This window comes from Pinus tabuliformis, chromosome 2_2, assembly GCF_031772625.1.
Source record: "Pinus tabuliformis cultivar Carrire ecotype Pingquan chromosome 2_2, CPIR1, whole genome shotgun sequence".
In the NCBI taxonomy this organism is placed as follows: domain Eukaryota; kingdom Viridiplantae; phylum Streptophyta; class Pinopsida; order Pinales; family Pinaceae; genus Pinus; species Pinus tabuliformis.
The window spans coordinates 727685656-727701932 of record NC_142300.1 but is presented as its reverse complement, the minus strand read 5'-3'; positions in this window follow the sequence as shown (position 1 = coordinate 727701932).

The following is a 16277-nucleotide window of genomic DNA, read 5'->3' as shown; positions in this document are numbered from 1 at the left end:
CGTAGTGAGCACAGCGTGAATGGAATGAAACAGCGTAGGAGGGTAGAAGGGTTATGAAATGATGAGTAGAAACGGCTAGTTCCTTAAGTTTCGGGCGTAGATTTACACTTGGCTGCAGAATTATGTCATAGAGAGACGTAGTACAGTAGGCTACGTCACTTAGGTACGAAAGCCTTAATGAAAGAAGCAGCCGTAAGTGAATTTCAAAATCGTGGTAATCAAGGACTGATAGATTTGGGAAATACGTGGATGTATGGTCGCATGATAGGGGAAACTGGTAATCATTACATGTAGTGGCAAAAAACATAACCCAGAAAACTTTGCAAAATGAGATAACCGTAAGTTTAGGATTTAAATCATACCTCAGATCCGTGCTTGGATTTGCTTTTGATGATTTGCCACTAACCCTTCATTGATTTATTGCTGTTGCATGACTCTTTCCATTTATTGTTAATAACTTCTGAACTGTAAAAAAAAAAAAAAAAATTCAAACAGACTATGTTTTTCTTATGCAGGTGCAGAGGGCTGCGGAATGGCTGAATGGCTGCAGAATTGCCAAACAGCTGCGGAAACTGCAGTGGTAACCTCCGGCTGCACAAAAACAACTTTAGCTATCTAAAAATGACTTTATTGATGGAATGGAATGTAGTGAACGGATGGATGGATGAAAAAAAATGAAGTGGAGTGAAAATGAATGAAATGGTGGATGAAATGGTGGTAATGATGAAAATGAGATGGAATAAGGAGAGAAAGAGAATTTTTTTTTTGGAAAACATGAGGTGTCAGGTGACCCTGATTTTCACCTCAGGTTTTCTGCATGAGACTGCCAATCAGAGATTGGTTTTCAGGCTCATACATTTATTCTTTTTTTTTTTTTTTTTTTTCAAAAACCAAAGATTTGGCTGATGGAGGAGAAGAATCCTTCTCCACCAACCTGATTGCAGAATCTTATTTAAACAACTTGACAAACTCTTCTTTTGAGAATGGCTTTTGGTAGATTTTCAAGCGATGTCCATTCACAATAAGAGGAGTATGAAATTCATCAATAGTTTTCACTCGAACTGCTCCATTATTAAAGACTTCATCAATCTCATATGGCCCAAGCCAATGAGTTTGAAACTTTCCTTTGAAGTCTTTGAACTTTGAATCAAACAATAGAGCCCAATCTCCCTTCTGAAACTTTCTTTCTTTGATATGACGATCATGCCATTTAGATCTTTGGTGCTGAACTAGATCGGTCCTTAGAATTGCATCTTGTCTTATTTCATCTAGCTCATTTAGCTGGTCCATTCTGTGTCTTTGAGCTTCTGAGAGGCTCATTCCCAATTGGACTGCCATCTTGAAGGTCTTGATTTGGAACTCAATGGGGAGCAGGACTTCCTTCCCATAAACAAGTTCATAGGGAGAATGTCTTGTTGTGTTCTTCCATGTAGTTCTATAGGCCCACAAGGCTTCAGGGAGCCTTTCCGCCCAATCTCTTCTATGAAGATGAACAGTCTTGGTGATAATGCCTTCAAGAACTTTATTGGTAGATTCCACTTGGCCATTTGACTGCGGATGGTATGGAGTAGATGTTCTGTGCTTGATCTTATATTCCTCCATCAGCTTCTCCATCAATTTAGATGTGAACTGGCTGCCCTGATCTGTTACAATTTCCCTTGGGACACCAAAACGAGTGAAAATATCCTCAAAAAGAAATTGAACAACTGAATTTTCAGTGGCAGAAGGCAATGCTTTTGCTTCTACCCACTTAGTAACATAATCAGTACAAACCAGTATATACTTCTTTTGCTTTGATGGTGGATTAATTGGTCCAACGAAATCTAGAGCCCATTTCTCAAAGGGTTCGATGCATACCTGAGGCTGTAGAGGCATTTCATTTGAAGGAGTTGGTTTCCCAACTCTTTGGCAGCTGTCACACCTTTTAACATACTGCTTTGCATCTTTAAAGAGAGAAGGCCAATAATATCCTAGAGAAAGGATTTTATAGGCTTTCCTCTTGTCAGCAAAGTGCCCGCCGCATGGTTCATCATGACATGCCTTAAGGATGTCAGGCATTTCATCTTCCCGAACACACCTTCTGATTATACAATCTGGCCCTGTTTTGAACAATTCATTAGAAATCCAAGAATAATGTGCACTCTCCTGAATGATTTTCCTTTTCTCATTAGGAAATAAGTGTAGAGGAAGCTTCCCTGTAACAAGATAATTAGCCATATCTGCATACCAAGGAGCCTTGGTAGTCACTGCAAACAAGTATTCATATGGAAACTTATCTTCTACTAGAGAATCTTCATTAGTGTTTTGGATTCTAGACAAGAAATCAGCTACTGTGTTTTGTTTTCCAGGTCTATCTAACACAGTAATGTTGAATTCTTGTAAAAGTAAAAGCCATCTTGTAACTCTACCATTAGTAACAGGTTTGTTCATTAAATATCTTATGGCAGAGTGATCAGTATGGACAAAGGTTTCATAGCCGGTTATGTAGTGTCTAAACTTGTTGATTGCATGTACCACAGCTAAGAACTCTTTTTCTGTAACAGTATAATTTAACTTAGTGGGAGTCAAATTTTTACTTGTGTAATAAATGGCATAAGGGATCAAATCCTTTTGTCCCAAAACAGCTCCTAGAGCTGTATCTGAAGCATCAGTAGAAATGTGGAAAGGGAGTTTCCAATTTGCCCCCCTTAAGATGGGTGCTTCAGATATTCTAGTCTTTAAAGCTTCAAAGGCAGATTGACACTCAAGATCCCATTTGAACTCACAGTCCTTGGTAAGCAATTTGAAAAGAGGGGATGCTATCTTAGTGAAGTTTTCAATAAATCTTCTGTAATACCCAGTAAACCCAAGAAAACTCCTAACATCCTTTTGGCAATTTGGAACAGGTAACTTAGAGATGACTTCAACTTTGGATCTATCAACCTTAATCCCATCTCCTGAAATATGATGTCCTAAAACAAGCCCTTCAGTAAACATCATAAAACACTTTTCATGACTTAAAGAAAGATTTGTTTCCTTACATCTTACCAGTACTTTTTCCAAATTTTCCAAAGCTTCTTCAAATGTATTACCATAAACTGTGAAATCGTCCATGTATACCTCTACACAATCATGAATCAGATCTTAAAAGATTCCTAGTACAGCCCTTTGAAATGTAGCGGGTGCATTGCACAATCCAAAAGGGAGTACTCGGTAAGCAAAAGTTCCCCAAGGACAAGTGAATGTGGTTTTGTCTTGATCTTCAGGTGCTACCTGAATTTGATTATACCCACTAAAACCATCCAAGAATGAGAAATACTTTTTACCTGCTAAAGTGTCTAGTACCTGATCAATAAAAGGTAGAGGGAAATGATCCTTTAAGGTTGCCTTGTTCAATTCTCGATAATCAATGCAAACTCTCCATTTACCATTCTTTTTGGGCACTATAACCAAGGGAGAAACCCATTGGCTATCTGAAATGGGGTAAATGAAGTTTACCTTGAGCAATTTCTGGAGTTCTTCTTTCACGATTTCCCTAAGGTTTGGATTCATCCTTCTTTGTGGTTGCCTAATAGGTCTGCTATTTTCTTCAATGTAGATGTGATGAATACAAGTCTTAGGATCGATTCCTTTCATGTCAGTGTATTCCCATGCAAAGGCAGTGGAATGTTTTTGCAACAGTTTAGTTAATTCTTCTTGTTGTGGTCTTCCCAAGTTTTTGTTAATGTTCAATGTTTTTCCTGGAAGGATTTCAACTGTAGAACTACCAAACTCTTCCATTGAGAAGAGAGACATCTGTCTAGAGGAGAGATATTCAATATCTGCATCCATCTGAAAATGTGTAGAGTCATATTCTAAAGATACTTCAAAATTTTCTAATGTATTTAGAATTTGACTGTCTTCACTAATCTCAGAGATGGTTAGAACAGGTTGAATAGTATCTTCATCCTCTACCCATTCATCTTCTCCTATTTCTGTTATAGCTTTTGCTGGGGGATACAAGTTGAATTTCTTGGTGGAATTACCATCTGAGATATACATGTCCCCAGACCTACAGCTTATGAAAGCATCAGCTGTGGCCAGCCAAGGTCTTCCTAAAATAAGAGGATGTCCTCCTAGATTATTCTTGGGAGTTAAAATCATAAAATCAACTGGATATTCCCAAGAATCTAGAGAGACTGGAATATCTTCCAATACACCATCAGGTTTAATGATTGATCTATCTGCAAGCTGCAGCAAAGTAGGTGTAAAGAGAAGGTTAGGAAGATTTAACTGATCCATGGTCTGTCTACTCATGATATTGATCGCGGCTTCTAAGTCAATCAAAGTATTTGGGATTTCAACCCCATTAATATGAGTTTTGACAATAGGGCTACCGGGATCTACATATTTTTGCATGGTAATCTTACCCATCATTATGTCTGCAATTTTTCCAACTAGATGTATCCTTTTAGTATCTCTGGTTCTTTTTACTGTTTTCTTCAAACTCAACTCCTTTATTGTCTTCGCTAGAATGGGAATTTCCTTAATGGCTTGTAACAAGGGGATCTTGATACAGACATTCTTCAATTCATCTAGGAAATTATAGTCAGGCACCCATATCTGCTTTTCCACTCCTTTGTCAATTTGTAACCTTTCAGGAAAAGGAGGTGTAGCTAAAGATGTAGGTTGCTCAACTATGGGAGTTGTAGAGGTTGATTCTTTTTCTTTTTCTTTTTGGATATTTTGGTTTTGAAGTGATACTTCAGAACCTTTATTGGCTTTGAGAGATTCTTCCTCAAAAATGCTTGGTTGTTGAACACTTGTAGAAGGTTGGTCTAGGATTCTACCTGATCTGAGTTGTACTTCATTGAGAGGAACAACCATATAGGTAGGGAATGGTTGACCTTCCATCATGTAAGCATTTTGAGGGTTCCTATTATTTGGATTTGGTAATGGCTGAGAGGGAAGTTGATTTGACTTCTGCTGGGAGAGTTGAGAATTTTGATTTTGTGGAGGAGGTTGTTGTTGTTGAGGGTATGGCAATGATAGTTGTTGACCTTGATTTGGAAGTTGTGGAGCTTGTTGATTCTGAAATGATGGAGGATATTGATAGAATTGAGCAAGTCTCGCATAAGGATTTTGCATGCTTTGCATCCATGCTTGAAAAGCATTTTGAGGTTGAGGCCAAGGTTGTTGCCAAGGATTCCAATTTGGTTGGGATTGAGAATTCATAGAGTTGTTAAACCCTTGATTCTGTTGTCCTTGCCAAGGTCTCCTTGCAATAAAACATAGAGATTCAAGTGTATCTGGATCCTCTTGAAAGACTGCTTTGAGGCCAGGAATTGAAGGACAATCCTTGGTCTCATGAGTTTCTGAGCAAATTACACATGTTTCTACAACGTGTGCATCTAAGGGACATTCCCTTAAAGCATGTTTCTTTCTACACTTCGGGCAAAAGATAGCCAAAGCCTCAGCTTCTGCTTTTTGTTTATTGTGAATCTTAAGGGTATCAAGTTGTTCACTGAGACTCCCTAAGATGTCAGTTTTAAATTCATCAAGCATACTGCCGATTTCAGCCCTACTCACTGATCCTGTTGCAGATTTATTTGCCCTAAGGAGAGAAGGATCTCTAGACCCTTTTTGAGTTTTTGATTTGCCCCTTGAGAGATGGATACAAAGTTCTGCTATATCATTGAGAGAAAGTTGAGAAATATCCCCTTTCCCCATCATGTTTAAGATGTCTATCCATTCATCCCTAATGGCTTTTAATAAGAGGGCTTTTAAGGTCTCTTCATCCAAGGTACTCATTTTTGCTCTCTTCAAATTATATTGAAATCTTTCAAGTAGATCTTCTAAGCTCTCATCTTCTTTTTGTATCATTTTAAAAACCTCGTCCTTGTGATTAGTAGGCATACAATAGTCCAAATACCTATCCAAAAATGTCTGTTTCATCTCATCCCAGGTCCTAATGGATTGAGTGAGTAACCCCATGAACCATTTCAAAGCTTGATCTTTTAATGTTGAGGGGAACAATTTGAGTTTCTGAGTATCATCCAGATAGTCATAAGTTCGACACACAACTTCAAACTCAAATAAGAATGTTTCAGGGTCCTCAGTTCTTAACCCATGGAAGTTAGGGAGGACAGATGGTGATATGTTTTTCATGGTGGCTCGGGAATCCTCATTAACAATGGGAAACCCAAATGAATTATCCCCATCTCTATTTCCTCCTCCAAGGGGACCTCTACCTCCATTATTGTTATTGTTGTTTCCTCCTCCTCCTCTACCTCTACCTCTACCCCTACCACCTCCTTCTTCTTCTGCCATGATGATTCTCCTAGGGATTTCAAAATCTTCTGGTTCCTCTACAAAAGGTGAATGAGAAGAGATTTCTCCTTCTTCTTCAGATGATTCTACTTCCTCAATTACAATTGGTCTTCCTGTAGGAGAAAGAGAAGAGTCTCTTCCTGGTTCAAACTCAATAGAAGGTGTAGGAGAGTCAACTCTTGGCTCTTGAATTTCAGGAATTCTAGGACTAGGAGTTTCGGTTGGAGATAAGGGGGGTGTATCTTGTCTATCCCTTGAAGCAGATGGACTTGTAAAAATTGAACTTCGAGCTCTAGCTAAAAACCTTCCCCTAGAATCTCTAGCTCTATGCATGTCATTTTTTATTATTTTCTTCAAGTCAAGTTAATAGTTCTTTTTCTGATCTTCCAGTTCACTCCAGGTGCAAGAAGAGAGCATACTCAAGAAACTACCGAGTTAATAACTTTCTCTTTTCTGATCCTCCAGATCACCTTGCAGTGCAAGAGGAGAGCATAATTTGATAGGTTATCAACTTCTTTCCTTGAAATTTTTATGTTTTTTTTTTTTTCTAAGAAGATGGCTACTTAATTTCACTTCCCCGGCAACGGCGCCAAAATGTTTAGTCAATTTAGTGTTCCCAAATTGATGTCATTAATTGTCAACCCGGGGCTCGTAAGCTGATGAAGTGAAGGTGTACTATATGTACTTAAGCAACCTCTTAGAGCTTTTTTTGTCGTTTGGGGGTGTTTTTTGTGGTTAATTTATCTTTCTAAAATGGAGTGGTGATTTATAAAGAGATGAGTGATGGTGTGTGTAAAGTGAATTCTAGATGAGTGAGAGTGTGTGATTAGTGATTTCTAACTACTTGCTGAAAAGGAAAAGCTTGAAGGAAATAAGTAACTTGAAATAACTTGAAAGCAAAGAACCACTTTCTAATGGCATTCGACACCATTCATGCTGCTGCAAATAAAAGGTAAGAAAATCACTTAAAAGACCAATGATAAAGTTTAGCTCTTCCTAACTCTCTGCCTCTAACACATAGTACTGTGTAAGACACGATTAGGAAGTAGCTAAAGATAAGTCTAAGAAATGATAAAAATGAGAAAAATCTACTTTAAAGACTAGTTATGATATTCAGCTCTCTCTAACTCTCTGCCTCTAACACATAGTACTGTGTAAGACGCGATTAGAAAGTAGTTAAGGATTAGTCTAAAAAGCACCCAAAGCCAGCTGCAAGTTATTAATATTCTGATCTCTAAAAGATAGACAATTTATGATAAAGAGATCATTCATATGTTAGCAAACCACTTTGAGAAATAAAACTAAAAATCAGCTATGAAAATAAAGTAAAGGCAGCAACTTGAATCTGTCAACTGAAACTACCACTAGATATTTAAGCAAATACACAAACACAAAATCAATCCCGGGTTTAAAAACCTGCAAAAGAACAATGCTGATCAGCTAAAAAGAAAGGCTGGAAATGAAATAACAAGAAGGTAAATTACGCTGTACATGTTTCAACTAAGAGAAATGCTGAATAGAAATAAGGAAATTCTGCATATAAAATACATAAAATACTTTACAAGGCTAACATGAACAGGGGCCCTCCATTCATATCATCCAAAAGAGACTCAAGGAATTGGAAACTTCAAAACAGCATTGTTTCTATTACTCCATGTGCAGAAAAATACAGTCCAGAGTGCTAGAACAGAACTATAAAAACAGAGTCTTCAAATGCTCTAAATTAACAACAAGTTTATAAAATGCAGCAACTGAAAAAAGTAACCTTCAGCATATGCGAACACTAGTTTTATAGGCATCTGAAAGACGGCCTAATGCGTACAGCTAAAACTGGAAAACTAACTAACTGTCATGCGTAATTAAGGATCAAAACACGTCATAAGTCTGCGTGGATGAGCTGGAGGTTCTGGTTGTTATGGGCATTGAATCCAGAGTTGGATTATGTCCCCCACGGCCTGCATAAGACGAACAAGTCACCGTTTGAACTGACGTGACCCAACAGCTTACGTATCACCGTTAAGCTGCCTTTATTGACCGTAACTTGACCCTCGTTGACCGGAGGTACAGATGACGTGGATGGCTGAACAGATAGCACAGGAACCTCGAGCACCTTGATTCTTAAGTGCCCATGTGGCTCATTTGGCAAAATGACACGTGGAACCTTGAGATTAACAAAAAGGCTGCGGGATCATCAGATGGCTGCGGAATCAGCAGATGGCTGCGGAGTGCCTGTAAGTATGTCAAAATCTAAACAAAACAGTCACACATTAGCAAAATCCCTAAATCATGCTTAATGCCATCATATGTAATGATCTGGGTGAGTTTATAATGAAAATGAGGCAAAAGAGAGAGGTAAGTGATGAAAAACAGTAGGTAATAGTGGATGATGAGGTGTAAATTAGAGGCTCTACAACAGCTTCGGGTTAGTCCGGGGGAATTGAACTCATGACCTTCAGTACAAAGCCCGCCTTTCTAATGAACTTCACCGCATTGTGATTACCAACTCACCTACCCCCATGGGGCTAATAAGAGGTTTATCATTCATTATTGATGGGCTTATGGAATTGGGTAAAACATGATATTTCCTCATGGTATTTCATATTCAGAAGTCTATTCAATTGCACAAATATTATACCATGATGTATCTAACAAAGACTTAACACACTCAATGTATTATTTTAAAATGCTCTTGTTGAGCACAAAGACCCCATAATTTATTGTCGCCATTTACTTTTTCAAATAATGCATTGAGTGTGTTTTATAGATTGAATTTTTTCTTCTAGAAGGGTTTTCCCAAAAAAAAATTGTCCAATATGTATGTATGTATGTATATATAATAAAAATATTAATATTAATAATAATATTCTCTCATTTTTTAGTATAGAAGTGTAATTGGAAGCAATATCTCCATTTACACCAACAACACTTGCAGGCCAACTCAAACAACAACATACCATATCCATCAACAAAAATATAGTGTGGGAAACAACACATACATGGTGACAAAGTCAAAACAACAATATGACAATATCCCTCAAGTAACATCATAATCACCTCATCAGATCAATAAACACATACTAATCACACTCCCTTGAGCATCATCATCAACCTACAATCAAAACCTTTGTGTTGAAGGGTACACTTCATGGACCATAGGACTGACACTTGACCAAAATATTTGATCAAAATTTATAGGGCATTATAAGCATTTTACATGGGTATGACATCAATGACTCCATGGACTCGAAATTTACATCTTTCACCTAATGCAATGCCGCTACATTAATGACTCCATAAGACCTCTCATGCCTTAAATGAGTGATATGTAATGGAAAATAGAGAATCTTTCTATTAAAACCAAGGAAAGATTTTTATTATGGCTGAATAACTCTTTTCACAACAATGGCACCAAAACAACCTCCTAAAAATAAACTTTCAAACTATAGATTGGCTGGTACGCAACGTTACATTGGTTTCTTAAACATATGACATAAACAAGCATTACAATGTGTCCACTTTAGAATATCACAAAGGCTAATGCTAATAAAGGCATAGGTGATGTTCTCCAATCATTTTGATCATAGCTGAAGAGGTCAACAAGAAATTGACTCACAATATTTTGACATAACATAAATTTCTCGGCTACCACTTCACTCTCAACAATCAAATCTGCAAACATATCATCTCAAGATATATATAAGTGTATTTATGATCATCACATAATTCTTTTTCCTATGTCTTTGTCCTACACACAATCATATCTTTAATACCTACAACACATTCATTATTCATTGCAAACACATCAAATCACTGTGATCTTTGTGTTGTCTCAATCAAATTTGTATGTCGAAAACTTAGTGAGGTTTAAGAGTAGATCTCAATGCATATATTATTTCCACAAACAATATGTTTCTGTGATTTATTCAGAGGGTGCACCCAGTATATCAGGCCTTCTAACTCACTTCCCACTTCAGGCCATCGATCCATCACTATAGACATATATCAATCATATATACAGATTAGAGAGAATGTGCTATGCATGCCAATTTTAGTTTTGTTGAAATAATCATCTTCCATACAAATAAGTTTTTGATAGTTTCATTTCCTCTTTAGATATGCTCTAGAAAACCATAGATCATACCATACATTTGCAAATTCAATTCATATTGGCAAACATCCATTTTTTTATGTTTTCCCAAAAATAAATGTTGTTCCAATCAAGGTGTCAACGAATTCATTAATATCAACAATATATGAAATATATTGACCGTGTACATATTCAAATATCTATAAAATTTTAAATAACCTCTATCCCAATTGCAATGCACTAGACACTCTATCATTTGATCCAAAATGAGAGCTCACAATTATGTATACAAATGCTCATAATTAGTTGGATCTGTGATGTTATGTGTATACCTTTGCAATAAACATTAAAATACCATATCGATTCCTGCAATTTTATTTGATTTCTTTGTATATGAAATGTGAAACCACAAAATCACTTCAAAACTATATGTGTAATACACCATAAGTCAAATTGCATAAATCGATTATTCTATCCACTAACAAACAACACACTACCCGAATTGTTCAATTGTACATGGATCTTGTTAATTATAATTGAATTATCCACAAATGATTCATTTCATCATGAGCTCACATCAGTTTTTTCAACTGTTAATAAATCATACGAATAGACCCAAAGTCAACGAAGAGCCAAAATAATTTCTAAATTTTGATAGATTTGATATAGGAAAAAAAATGTGCGCATAGTCAGCAAGTCTTTAGAGTTTAGTAAACCCAAATAAAGTAATTTATTTATCACCTATTCATAGCCTAGAGGGCATGGATTTTCAACATATTGAATGATCAATTCACACCTCTAGGAATTGTAGAATCGATCTGCCATATGTACACTTATTTCAACCTCCCGCATATTAGATCTGCCTCCTCAACATTCTACAATAAATTAGACAATGCACTATTTTTAGCTCTCATACTTCATGTTTTTTTCCTTATGGAAAATCATAAAGAAAATAGAAAATACAAATTAGATTGGTCTCACAAATATCTTGTCCATATCAAATTGATCTCACCATGTGCTGCTCTTCCAGATCTTCAACTTCAAGTTCAATGCATCCTCAGATTACTCAACCGTTACTACAAAAAAAAATTAGATCTATCCCCCTTGTGCACTTTCTGTCCCTTCAAGACCTACACATTCCCAATGAATGCTTCTTCAAAATGATCCCAACACAGAACTCGGCTTCTGGCCAATTTCCCATGACATCTTCGAAATCCTTATCACCCAACGTCTCTTTGGACTGTATCTATGCAATTATGGTTGACCAAATAAACACGCGGCAAATATTTTTACAACATTCATACAATTTGGACTAGATCATATAAATTTGGTCCATAACTATCCAATCCTGCGTTCTTGCTAAAACTAATAACAATTACTATGCTAATAGTTGTTGATTTTCCATTTTGACCGGATCACACATACAAAAAAGTTGATCATGTGACCAAATCAAAACCCACTAGCCACAACATGTGATAACTAATTAATCTAAGCATTAATCACCACTATCATAAAAATATATTTCTTTAAATGATCAAATGCACGCCAAAAACATATTGAAATGAAACAATGGACATAGTTAAATTTATGTGACAGACACCATGTCCTTAAAAGCGTGCATGTGTGTATCAAAGGATAGAAACAACTATGGTTTAGTGCTCAAGGTATGCATACATGCATTTTCATTTGAAAAACTGGACCACAAGAATTTAACACCACTTAACAATAAATTCCTCATGCACACAATATATTGGTAAAGGTTTTACTTAGCCTGCAACTTCTCCAAATCACACTCCTAAAAGTGTCATCCACTCCTCGATCTCTTCTCTCTACAAGATTTTTTCTATAACTATTCACCATAAATCAATTATTTTACATAATTATGATACCAACATCATAAACAACATCCGAATCCATTGACTATGTATGTGCTCAATCCAAAAATCAATCCTCTATAGTTCGTAGTACTCCGTTGATTTCAAAGATTGTGCACACATGCCTTTTCAATTTTAATCACTTCCAAACTGCAAGTATATGCACAACCATTCTTCAGATTTATTATGCAATTCCCTCTAGTCACACTCTATCATTCAGACTAACATTGGTCTCAAAGTATTCCAACAATATTATCTATTCCATTATTAAAATGTACATATCAAATTTAGCTATATATTATCCATGGATGAAGGATTTGTAGTAGATTGATTAATTGAACCATTTATAAAATGGATCAAATATGAGCTATCAAAAAAAGTCTTTGAAACAATTTCTATTGAAATTGAATGAAGCTCATTTTCTTGGAGGACGTCCCCTTGAAGTTATGTGCATTGTGCTTCATGCTCCCCCTAAGGCTAAGCTAGCCTCAATTTTCTTTTTTCTCCTCTTGAATGTTGTTGACTTTTAGAATTGAGATCTACTTATCTTTATTTCTTCTAAGGAGAGCTTATCTTCCTTGAATTCTGTTGATGTTGTTGCTTCTTATGGTTATCTTTGGATTTTTTGTTGATGAAATATTTTACAATTTGGCCATCCCTTCCTTTCTTGGATCAAGAAACCTCAGTATTCTTTTCAACCTATTGATATTGAAATAGTTGTCTTCTAGTTCCCTCTAAGTCACTTCTTAGACTGGTAGGCTCAACCTTTATCTTTTCATATTTATCAACCTTTTCTTTAAGATGGATGTCCATTAATCCTTCAACTCCTATTGCATTTTCTAATTGGTGCTTCAGTCAAATAATCTCTTCTTTAAGTTCATGCTCCCTTTAAATATCACAGATATTGAGTGCTTTCATTTGGATCTTGTTTTCAACTGTGTGTTTTACTATTAGAGCATTATCCTTAAAATGTGTCCCATTATTTGAGCAAAAACAATCTTTACCTTTGTTAGCAGAACATGACACACCTTCATAAATCCAATGCAATTTTTCCATTTCCTTGGTTGTTTGAAAATATATTACCTCAACTGAATCATGATCTAATAAACCCTTCAATATGATATTTTTTGGCTTCTTCAATATGTTCATCTTGCAAACCATATTCAAATGATAACAAAATGTTCACATTAATAGATATAAAATATGCCTCCAATCTCACCTTCCATAATGGATAATTCGTCCCATCAAGAAATGAAACTCCAACTTCTACAATCCTATCCATGATCTTCCTTCCAATGATGAAGCTTCACAAGAAGGCACTAAAATATGATACCGATTGTTGACATCAATGCCAAATAATAAAGTCAGCAAGTGAAGCATTGCAAAAAAAAAGTAGTCATCACAATCATAAGGAGGACTGCCATCATAAGGTGGACATAAAGCATATAAAAAATAGTACCAAACAAGCATATGCATAAGCAATCATTACTTCATCTCCTCGTTCTCCATATAAAAGACTAGCTGAATTTTATTGAAGCTACCATCTGCAATTGTTGTGAATTGCTTCAGATTTTCTACAAAATATCTGCATAGCATGCATACTCTTCTCCTCTCTCACACTCTCTCAACACATAGAACAACCAACGATTCTAATAATGAGCTCTCTCTAACATATAGAAGATTTGAAGTGATTAACTCAATAATGACCAAAGAGTATCGAGATCAACAAATCTCTGTTCATACACTTAGGGAATGATCTGAGATTTTGAACATATATTCATCCTTGACTTGATCCGCATGTATATCCTTGAAGGTGCAACCATATTGGAAATATTGCTTTAAGACAAATCTGCATATTGGAAAGAGGTGTATGTGTTCAGGGGGAGTTCATGAGGTTTGAAGTGCTAATTTTAAATATGGTCTATTCTCTTTTTTAGCTTGTCATCATTCATATTATCAGCCGCATATGTGTTGTTGTTAGCCTTGGAGCAGTTGGATGTCAAGTTACTATTGATATTTTTGATGATATGACAACCATGCAGTTATTCTTATGCACATTGTCTAGATGTGATGGAGGATAACACATTCTGGGGGAGCATTTGTGCTTCCAAATGGAGATTGTTGTGCATATATTTGACATTGATTTGATGCAGGAATATGTTGAGAAGAATTTTCATTACTACTTCCACATATTGTTAACAGGATGAGGTACTGTGCATACTGACATAGTTAGCATATTGATAGTGCTCATACCACTAGATCAATTTATATCATGTATTCTAGAGCATGTGAAGCTACTACGAAGATAATATGATGTTGTGTTGGAGTTAGCTCATCTAGAGTATGCATATTATTGTTCATGTCTTCCTTATCTATAATTATGATGCTTGATGCTACTAATATGTTTTTCATTTGGATGGTTAAGTTGTGATGAGCTTATGCATTTATGGATTTGGATTAGAAGTATTTTTTGATGATGCATGGAGAGAGTATGTTTTCTCTTAAGTCTTAAGAAAATATGTAAACTGCATATGATGTTTTGGTTTGAGAGATTGACATGTTTTTATTGGTTAAGCACTGTGGCTCTTTCTATATGTGGAGAGAGTGTGTTGACCTTGATGGCATGAAGCCAAGGAGGTGACGAGTTTATGTGTTGCTGATGAGTTTATGTGCTGCTACTGTTGCTTAGTGTTTTTGTTTTTGATGCATTGTTTATTTAACCACACATTGATGATGTTGAAGAGATTATTGTTTGTTTCATCTGTTACTAGTGATCCTTATGCTACTAGTTGTTTTTCTTCTTCTGCCTCATTAATGATATGTTGCTCATGGATGATGAAGATGTATATGTCGTTGTTTCTATGTTTTTCTATTCATGCTGTTGTTGTCAGATGATGATGTTGGAGATGTATATGTGGAGCATGGTTTTTGCTAGTGGTTCTATCATGACCTTGTTGCAGGTGTTGCTAGGATCCTTCGTTGTTAAAAATATGTTGAGAGTAACCAAGCACTAGCATATTCTATGTTTAGTATTCCTATTGTTGCTACTGCATTTAGAACTTATATATTATTCATGGAGATATTGTATGTGATGCACATGCCATCTATTGTATTCTTTTTTATGCTACTATCTGAAGCATATATTGTTGCTCATTGGTGCCATGTACTAATTTTATACCATTGTATTGGGCATGCATAAAGAAGAACATGCCTGTGTGAATTTCTAAAATACATATATCATTGTCATTTCATATTTTTAGAAGGGAGGTGAAATTGAAAGAGGAAGAGAAGAAAATGGAAGAGGAGGAAGGGGTAGAAGCTGGAGTCCCCCAAGGCGACCACATTGCAATCGAGTGCGCAATATAAGGAGAGAGAATATTGAGCAAGTTAGATGTGTTATTTTTAGGGATATAATTAGATAAAAAAGTGAAGAGTATTGAATGAGCGACGTGACATTGGAAAAGTTGTCACTCTTGATAATCAATTAATCAAATGAGAATGAGAATGAGAATAACTGCCCCATTGTTTGGATGAACAAACAAATTTGAAGGTGGAGAGGAAGCCCATGAAATGCCATGCCGCCACATCTACCATGAGAGGTGTCTATTCCCATGGCTCTGATCGAATAACACGTGTCCTCTTTGTTGTTACCGCATGCCCCCTTCTTGATAACATGTAATTCTTTTTCAAATGATTATAGATTTATAAATTTATTAATATAAATTTATTATTTTATTAAGAGTGATATATTAAAATGAATTTTTAAATAGATAAGTATTTATGGAAAATATTTTGTTTGATATGTCAAAGGTTTATCTACAATGAAGGAGGCAATCATGTATGGTTATTTCTTTTTTCTACTCAGATGAGTTTAGTTGGTTTTTTTTTCTTGTTTTTTTTTAATTAATTTATAGTTTAATGTAGGAATATTATAATTTTTTTTTTTATATTGAGTTAAAATTAAAATGTTTATATTTATTTATAATAACTACAATATTTTATTAAAAAAAAAATAGTATGCAAATGTG